Source organism: Fukomys damarensis, unplaced genomic scaffold (assembly GCF_012274545.1).
Source record: "Fukomys damarensis isolate Sample0158 unplaced genomic scaffold, DMR_v1.0_HiC HiC_scaffold_10, whole genome shotgun sequence".
NCBI lineage: Eukaryota > Metazoa > Chordata > Mammalia > Rodentia > Bathyergidae > Fukomys > Fukomys damarensis.
Window position 1 is genome coordinate 11,251,856 of NW_022900922.1, and position 9,588 is coordinate 11,261,443.

The 9,588-nt window shown below is 38.9% G+C and overlaps 2 pseudogenes; one reads left to right on the forward strand and one right to left on the reverse strand.

The window, feature by feature from the left end:
• The first annotated feature begins 1,831 nt into the window (after window positions 1–1,831).
• Window positions 1,832–2,926, forward strand: LOC104860787 (annotated as a pseudogene).
• Window positions 2,927–7,286: 4,360 nt separating this feature from the next.
• LOC104860755 lies at window positions 7,287–8,378 on the reverse strand (annotated as a pseudogene).
• Between the last annotated feature and the right edge of the window lie 1,210 nt (window positions 8,379–9,588).

Here is a 9,588-nt window from a genome sequence, read left to right on the forward strand (position 1 = left end):
AATTATACATTAATTTGTTCCATTAAAAATTTACTGACCAGAAGTTACAGTCTAGAAAGAGAAGCCTAAATAAATCATTGTAACAGGATCTTACAAGTGCCAAAATAAAACACAGCTCATTTACTTGATCCTTCTTAAGGCAGCTGGCCAGGGAAATCTTTCAGAGGTGTTAAGGCAATAAAACAAAGAGTGTTGAATAGTTATGGGCAGATCTCGTTCTTGCTGATTCGGTTCAAGGCTAGTCCAGCCATGCACCAGCAGATAGACCAAAGGGTCCTTGGGCAACACCTGTAATCATTCTAACCACTCCAGTGGCTTACTGGCTATACTGGCTTAATGAGATGAAATGATTCAAGCATAATTAGCACACTTATTAGTATAATATGGCTCAGTGCTTCTAAAGCTTCTGAAAACAATTTAATCTCCAAAATAAACTAAGTCTTTCCTACAAGCTCCTTGATGCTATGAACATAAGTATTTTTTCTCCTTTTTGGTATACTGTTTATCATAAACATACTCCCCAAAATAGTTCCAACCATAGTAGACTCAACTAGACAGGCTAAAAGCAATTCAGTTTTATCGCGAACCACTGCTCTCTTGAGCTTTTCTGGAAATCTCGAGGAAAAGATAGGAGTAGCTCTCCAGTGAGCATCAGGTTCTGATTAATTATGATGAGGAAATTGGGTTTTTGGTAAAACTAACAATGGAGTTTCCAGCCCTGGACGGTCCTGCCGGGCACGGGTGCAGTGGGGGGCAGGCTGAGCTTTCTGCTATCACTTGTTGCCTCGGTGCCTCCATCCATCAAGCTGAACACAGAATCAATAGCTAGATGCCCAGCAGCATTTTTTTAAGGTTATCACTCCTGATCCTTCATTTGATGGATGCAAAGTGTTGATGGAATTGACTGAGAGTTGAAAAGTTACCTTCTACTGCAGGTTTGATGAGTTACCATTTTCTGCCAGATAAAGAAGTTTCTTACAAAGCAAGAAAAATTAGTTTTCTGGGATCTGCTCTTGCTCTATAGAAACAGAAATACAGCTAAGAGGCTTAAAGAGACAACAGCAGCTAATTTAGGGCTTCACTGAGGAAGGACTGTGCCTGCTTTTGACAGAAAATTCCTCTGTTTTGTGTATACATTTTGAAAACCACTCTTTTTGTAGGAGAGGACATTTGAAAGGGAGTCTTTGGAAACTCTAAAGCAAAGCAAAATCTCTTACACATAGATACGGTCCTAGAATAATTACAGATAGTAACTGATTGACTAATCACAAACGAATGTTACTATCAAGGTTCAGATCCATTATGCAATGAATTGCCATTTCCCAAATGTTTCTGAATTCTGGTATTTTTTTTAAATTCACATTTAATAAAGAGATGACAGAGACTGCCTTTGGTAATAATTTATTTTCCACTTCATATTTGTAACTACTTTCTGAAACAGCAACAGACATATAATGCAGTTTTGGTTCCAAACTACTACAATAAAGCAAATAGTGCAATGAATTGAGTTACATGAATTTTTTGTCTTTCCAGCACATATAAAAGTTTTTGTTTTCACCATACTGTAATCTATTAAGTATGTAATAATACTATATCTCAAAATGTACATAGCTTCATTAAAAATACTTTATGCTAATAATGCTAACGATCATCTGAGCCTTCAGAGAGTTATAATCTTTTTTGCTGGTGGAAGTTCCCACCTTGATGTTAATGGCTTGTAAATGGTCATGGTAGTTGCTGCTGAAGGTCGAGGTGGCTGTGACAATTTGTCAGAACAATGAAGTTTGGTTGACGCTTGCTTTTACAAAAGATTGCTGTAGCATGTGATGTTATTTGATAGCATTTTGGTCACAAGAGGCCTTCTTTTAAAATTGGAGTCAGACCATCATGGTGTCTCCCAGGGGGCTCCTGGCTGTGGGCCCTGGCACTGGCCCTGGACCCAGTGACTCTGGGGAGGTTGCGGAGGGGCTGTGAGTAGCGACTGAGCAGTGTCCACTGTGCTACACCACCCGCCGGCAGCTGACCCTCACCAGGTGCTTCCAGAGCGGCTATTTCCTTTACTTTGTAAAGTGCTACCCCTGGGCTGTGGGGGTTATTGACAAGAAGGGAGAGTTAAGCTGAGGTAAGTGCATGCAAGAAGAATTTCAAAAATAAGTACTAAAAGCCGTGGAAGGAAAATGGATAACAGATCAACTGAAATGGGAAAAAACGCCCTGCAAGATGAGGACTGAACAACTGAACCACAGGAACGGATGAAGAAAAATTCAGAAGGTCTTCTCACAACCAGGGAAAAGAACCAAAAGTTTTACAGGGGAGTAGAATGGCATTGAGAGAAAAAGGAGAAGATGCAGAGGCACAGTCGCAAACTTGGTGACCTGGTAGGGAAAAAACAAAACAAAAGTATTGACCTAAGAGCTCATTAGAAGCATCTTGCAGCCCTCCTGCGATCCCCATAGCAGAGCTCACTTCTGCCATTTTTCCATTTGAGGGAGTAAGGACTGGCATATCAGACCCTGCAGGTGGGTCTTCAGAGAGCGACAGTGCCATGACCTCTAGGACTATGGGCAAGCTTGGCCAGGCCCAGAGGCGGATGGGCCTGTGATGATCACGATGGAGACACCAGTATCAGCATCACGGGGCCTTGGATAAGCCTGCTGAGCCCTGGAGACTGCTCTGCCTACTACAGCTGGACGGAAGAGAAGAAAACAACACAGGGGCCTGACACAGAGCACAACAACCCTGCCTACACCATCAGCGCTGGGCTGTACTCTGCTACTCTGCTGGTCAACATTTTGTCCCACATACTCGATGTCAATCTCACCAAAAAGCTGTGCAACAAGCAAGTAATTGAAGGTGGTGATGTCTTGTGGACTGTGGACCTGCCAAGTTTTTGTGAGTTCGTATTCCAATTAAGCCCAAAATAAGAATTTAAGTATTAGCAAGCCAAAATGTCTGGTAGAAATATTCAGATTAAGAAAGATGCATGCAGATTTGTTTCATTATCTTATAATTGCTTGTGAGGTCTAAGAAGACCACAGAGATTCCTCCACTTGGAAAAATAATTAAAGGCAAAATTACGTTATTCAGAGGGTATGCTGCAGATGTAAGGACTGGGTGAATCTTAACAGTTGGAGTTTATATTTTTGTTTTTTATAGAAACCTCATGTAGTTTTACATTTAAAAAAATAGCCAGATGTGGTGGCTTCTCAGGAAACTGAGGCAGGAGGGTGGCAAGTTTGAGGTCAACCTGGGCAACTTAGAGAAACCCTGTGTCAAAATAAAAAGGGCTAGGGATGGGCTTAGCACTATTCAGGGTCAATGTGAGTATTGAAAAGAATTTTTTAACCGCAGTTTATGCCAACCATCACTCGGGCAACTGATTACCCTGAGCGGTGGGTGCTTGGGCAGCTGTCATTCCAACCAGTGCATTCTTGTTTACACCAACTACACTTGTATGTCTGTTTCTTTGTTTTATATCAACTACTTTTTGAACACTTTTTTATTTAGAATGTTGTATTCACTTTTAGTGTTTGTTTCTAGAGAACTCTACTAATAAGTTCTGGTTATTTTCTTTTACTATTTAGTTTACTTGTGAAAAATGGCCTCCACTTTTGAGCTACAATCTATAAAAACTCTTACTGTAAGTATACTAGATATAGCTTTTATTCTTCTCCAGAACTCGTTGATGTTCTTCTACAAGACAAAGTGCACACGTTTGAGACACTGAGACTGAGTAGGAAGGAAATGCCCAAAGATCTGCAAAAGAAACAACCGAAAAAGGGGAAATGTTAGCATATCAGAGAGGAAAAGTCTGTGCTACGAAATGGAAAGACAAAAAGTCATCTCCTTATTGTCAACTATTCATAACACAGAACTGATAGAACTTGAAAGAAGAAATGAAACTAAAAACATCACAAGAGTGGTCCATGATTATAATGATTCTGTGAGTAGTGCTGACAGAGTTGATCAACATCTAACAATCTATCCTGTAATCAAAAAGCAAGGAAAAATATGTATGCATCTTTTGGACCAATTTGTTTGTTATTTATTCAAAACAAAGGGGCTTGAAAAGTCATTTACAGCTTAGATTAGTTCTAATAGACCAAATAATTGAAAAATATGGGATGGTGAAACATCAACCAGGACGTCCATTACCAACTTCTTCACCATTGCACTTAGTGGGTAGACATTTTCTTGAAATTATACCACCCACACAAAACGTGAAAGGCCGCCATAACAGGGCAAAGTGTATTGTTCAAAGAAAGACAATGATGCAAAAGGAATTCAGAAAGAGACTCGATACTACTGTCCAAATTGTAACACTGTAGTGTGTATTAAATGTTTTAAGATATACACACAGAAAATTATTGAATAAATTTGATAAAATAATTGTTTCTATATTTCCTATTATCCAAATTAACAAAAAATATGCAATTTTTGGTCATCCTGTATTTAAATAATTGGACGGGTAAGTGGTTAAAGTTTGGAGATAGTGTCTACCCAGTTCCTGTTAATACCTTCCTTTTACCCTCTGTGCATTTCAAACAAACAAAACCCTTATTACCTGCCTCCCAATAAATACAAATGATAGCATCCTAAAAATAAATAAAATTTTAAAAGTGCAATTAAACTGGACATGATGGCACACACCTGTAATTCCAGCTACCTGGGAAGCTGAGACTAGGGATGGCTTAAGCCCAGGAGTTTGGGGCCGTCCTGTACTATATCCATCTGGTGTCCACATTAAGCATCAGTAGTGAGATGCTGCTTGTGAATAGTAGCTGTATTCCAAGCTGGGCAATACAGCAAGACAACATCTCTTTTTTAAAAAACCATTAAGAGTCAGTCCTCCTAAACCCTGAAAATGCTTTATCAACTAAGTCATGCAGTATTATTCTAACTAATTTTGTTATCATTTCAACAACATTCACAGCATTACCAGGAACAGAATCCATCTCAAGAAACTACCTTTGTTGCTCATCCATTGAAGTTGGACCATGAGATTATAACAATCTAATCACCTCTACAGGCTCCAATTCTAATTCTGGTTCTCTTGTTATTTCCATGACTGTTATTACTTCCTCCACTAAAGTCTTAAACTCCTCAAAGTCATCCGCAAGGGTTAGAATCAAATTCTTCCAAACTCCTGTTAATGTTGATAATTTGACCTTACATGAATCCCAAATATTCTTAGTGGCATCTGGATGGTGAGTCATTGGCAGGTTTTCTGTTTACTTTGCTTGAGTCCATCGGAGAATCACTACTTATTGCAGCTATAGACTTATGAAGTAAACAGCTTAAATGCTAAGACTAAAGTTGAAACTACTCCCTGATCCATGGGGTGCAGAATGAACATTGTGTTAGCAGGCATGAGAACAACATTAATGTCAGTGCACATCTCTATCTGAGCTCTTGGGTGACTAGGTGCATTGTCAGTGAGCAGTCAAATTTTGAAAATACCTTTTTTTTTTCCTAAATAGTAGGTCTCAAGAGTGGGCTTAAAATAGTAAGCTATGCTGTGAGTAGCTATGCTGTCTTCTACGCTTTGTAGTTCCATCCACAGCACAAGAGCAGAGCAGAGTTAGTCTGATTCCGAACAGCCCTAGGGGTTTCAGCATGGTAATTGAAGTTTGCCTTCAACTTGAAGTCACCAGCTGAAGTGGCCCCCAGTAGAAAGTCAGCCTGTCCTTTGAAGCTGGGCACTGACTTCTCCTCCCTAGCTATGGAAGTTCTAGATGACATCTTCTTTCAACAGAAGGCTGTTTGACGTACACTGAAAATCTGCTGTTTGGGGCAGCTACCTCCATCAGTGACCTTAACTAGCCCGGAGACTTGCTGCAGCTTCTCCTCAGCGCTTGCTGCTCTGCCTGCACTTTGATGTTATGGGGACAGCTTCTTTCCTTTAGCCTCATCAGTGTACCTCTGCCAGCTTCAAACTTTCCTTCTGCAACTTCCTCGCCTCCCTCAGGCTTTTTAGAATTGGAGAGTGACATCCTTGCTCTGGACTAGGCCTGTGTTTAAGGGAATATTATGGTTTGATCTTGTATCCAGACCACTCAGACTTTCTTCACATCTTGCATAGATCTGTTTTCCTTTCTTATGACTCATGTGTTCACTGGGGCAGTACTTGCAGTTTCCTTCAAGAGCTTTCCTCTGCATTCTCAACTTGGCTAACTTGCTGGCCCCAGAATCCTCACTTTCAGCCTCTCTAAGACTGTGACATGCCTTCATCACTAAGCTCAATCACTTCTGGTTGTCGTTTTAAGGACTTGTTACTCTTCCTTTCACTCGAACTCTTCCAAGCCATTGTGGGACCATATGGTAGTTCTATGGTTAACTTTTTGAATAATAACAAACTGTTTTCCATAGTGGCTTCACCATGTTGCATTGTCACTAGAAAATTTTGAGGTTCCAACTACTCTACATTCTCAACAATACTTGTTTTATGTTTTGTTTTGCTTTGCACTTGTCCTTTGGTACTGTAGATGAGCCACTATGGCTTATCCAAAGCCACAAAGATTTATGCTTGATTTCTTTTAACAGTTTTCTAGTTTTTCACTATTACATATAGGCTTAATTTTAATATATAGTGTGAAGTAAGGAATCAATTTCATTTTTCATGAGAGTATCCATTTGTCCCAGAATCACATGCTACTCTTTTTCCCAAAACAATAGCTTAGGCAACTTTGTATAAAAATCAATTGATCATAAGAGGATTTATTTCTGGTTCTTCCTTATATTCCATATCCATATGAAATTATCACAGTATTTTAAAAAACATCAATTAGTAGTAAGATAAACTAATCATGAAGTTCTGGGTATTAAATATCACTGCTACAACTTTCATAAATTGAAAACTACAGGAAATATAGTACAAAAAGATAGGAAAACAATAAATATAAGAGAATTTAATAAACTTCTATCAGTCCAAGATTAGCTATGTGAATAAAAGTTAGTAAAACTATAGAAGACCTAAACAACACAATCAATAAATGGGTTTCATAGATATATAATTGACAATACACTTCCTTTTCAAGCACTCATGAAATATTCAAGAAAACTGGCCAGAATTTATGTCACAATGAAAAATACTATTATCTCTTGAGTCAAAGTGGAAACATAAAATAGATGTAAGCTAAAAAAAAAAAACAGTAATGAATAGTATATATCAGAATCTCTGGTAAGGCACTTGTCAGAGAAAAAGGTTTTTTGGTTTTTTGTTTTTTTTTTTTTTTTTTTTTTTTTTTGAGAAAATACTTTTTAATACAAAAATTGTTCTGGGGCCCAGCAATGCAACATATAACTTGGGGACCATTATTCTGTCAATAAGGACATTATTATCTCAACTAAGAACAGAAATTTCATTAAGGCATGCCAAGCAGGTAAAAACCCCGTAAACTTCTATTCAACTTATTTTGAATGTTTGTTTGGCTCTGGTCACGGTTCCGTCGTGTCTACCCTCCTTTTAAGTTCAGTCTCAAAGGTATCTAATTCTCCCCTTGCTTCTTCAATTTTCACTTGTGCAAGAGATGGATTTGGCATTACATCTAAGTAGGTCTCCAGGTTTTCCTTCAGAGGTACAGTCTGTCCTTTAGCTCTGCCAGCTTCTCTGACAGCGCTGCTAGTGACTGAAGGGACAGAGAAGCATCCATGCCTCCCTCTAGCTGAAGGCTGCTCCTCTGCAGCTCTGACTCCAAATCTGAATTCCTCTGCCTTTGCTCTCAGGAAGACCTTGTTCTGAAGACGATGGTCCACTTTGGCCCTTCTGGCAGACAGATAGCACTCTGCCTTCTTGAGATCTTCTCGCAGGCATTTTTCTAACACTAAAGGTGCAGTCAGATTTCTTTCAAGTTTTCCCAGTTGAAGCGGGTGTTCTTCATTTTTGGTTTGGTAAAAAAGATTAGCAGTGGGCCGGGGATTTAGCTCAGCGGTTCGGTGGCCTGCCTTGGAAGCTCAAGGACCCGAGTTCAATCACCGATACAAAAAAAAAAAAATTAGTAGTCAAATCATTCACTGCAGGAATAAAACCTGCTAGCGAGGTATCCTTTGTTCCAAAAGCCATTGCACTGTCCACCAAAGCATTCAGATACCTGGAACCAGTGCTAGACAGATTGGCAGGGGAAACCTTCACAGTCTCCATGAGGAGGTCTTGAAGATGCTTGGCCTCTGATTCACATTCATTTACTTTTTGTTTGTAGTCCTCTATTACTAGGCAGGCATCCCTGTCCCAGACCCTGTTGTGTTCTTCAGGGTGATATAAAATCTCTGTGGTCCATGGGTTCACCTCATAGTGTGGAATTAGATGATCTCCAAATATTTCTTTCAACCACTCAAAAACCTGTGCCTCTTTCTCCTTTCGCGTCTCCATCACCACTGCTCCTGCTACTTTTGCCAGAGAAAAAGTTCTTGCATCTAATTCTATAGTCATAAATATTTTTAAATATGTTGATAAATAAATTACATATCCAGGTTAAAAAAAAGATAGAAAACAAACACTAAGGAAAACCAAAGAAAGCACAACTGCTATAAGCAGAAATAAATGATTTTAAGATGGAAAACCAATGGAACTAACAAATCAAAAATTTAGTTCTTTTAAAACTCAGCACAACAGACAAATCACTAGCTACCTTAATCAGACAAAAAGTGATAGACTAGCCAGGTGTGGTGGCACACGCCTGTAATCCCAGTACTCAGTAGGCTGAGGCAGGAGGATTGCTGTGAGTTCAAGACCAGCCTGGGCTACATAGTGAGTCCCAGGTCAGTCTCAACTACATAGTGAGACCCTGTCTCAAAAAACAAAACAAAAAAATCATAAATATTTAAAATTATCTATTACAGAAAGGAACAACCAAAAACAGAAAGAAGCAAAGAAAAAGTCACAAGTGACTATAAATCATTTTAAAACCTAGATGAAAGGGATGAATCTTAAAGATTCAACATTAAAATTTTGATCCCAATAGACAAAGTCTTAATAGGCTACTTGTCATAGAAAAAAATAAAATGTTTAAAGAATGTCTCTCACACATATACAATCACAAACACACACACACACACACACACACACACACAATCATTCATTAAATAAAATAACAAACTGTTATGGACTGGATGTTTGTTTCCCTTTCCAAAATTCACATATTTAAATACTAGACCCTGAGGTGATGGCATTAGGAAATGAGGACATTATCATTCTGCAGCTCTCAGTAAATGAAAAGATCCGGGCAATAATCATCAATGACTGACAAAAACACAATAAAAGTGATCCTAGATAGCATATCCTTCTACCACACTATCTGTGCCATCACTGAGCAAAACAAAAAGAACAACAAAATTTTGGTCTATACAAGACTTTCCAGTGTATGTGAAACATAAATAAATGTGAACATGTTAAACTCTGTGGGACTGCAGTCAATAAAATCCAATGAAGTAAAATCTGCAGGACAAACAACTCAATTTCTAAAACAAAAACTGCAGTTAAAAAGGAGGGAGGGGGAGGGAGGAGGAGAGGAAGGGAGCGAGGGAGGAGGGGAACCTATTGGTTGAAAGATATTTAAGAGACATCAGCCAATTGCAGCACATGGACCTCAT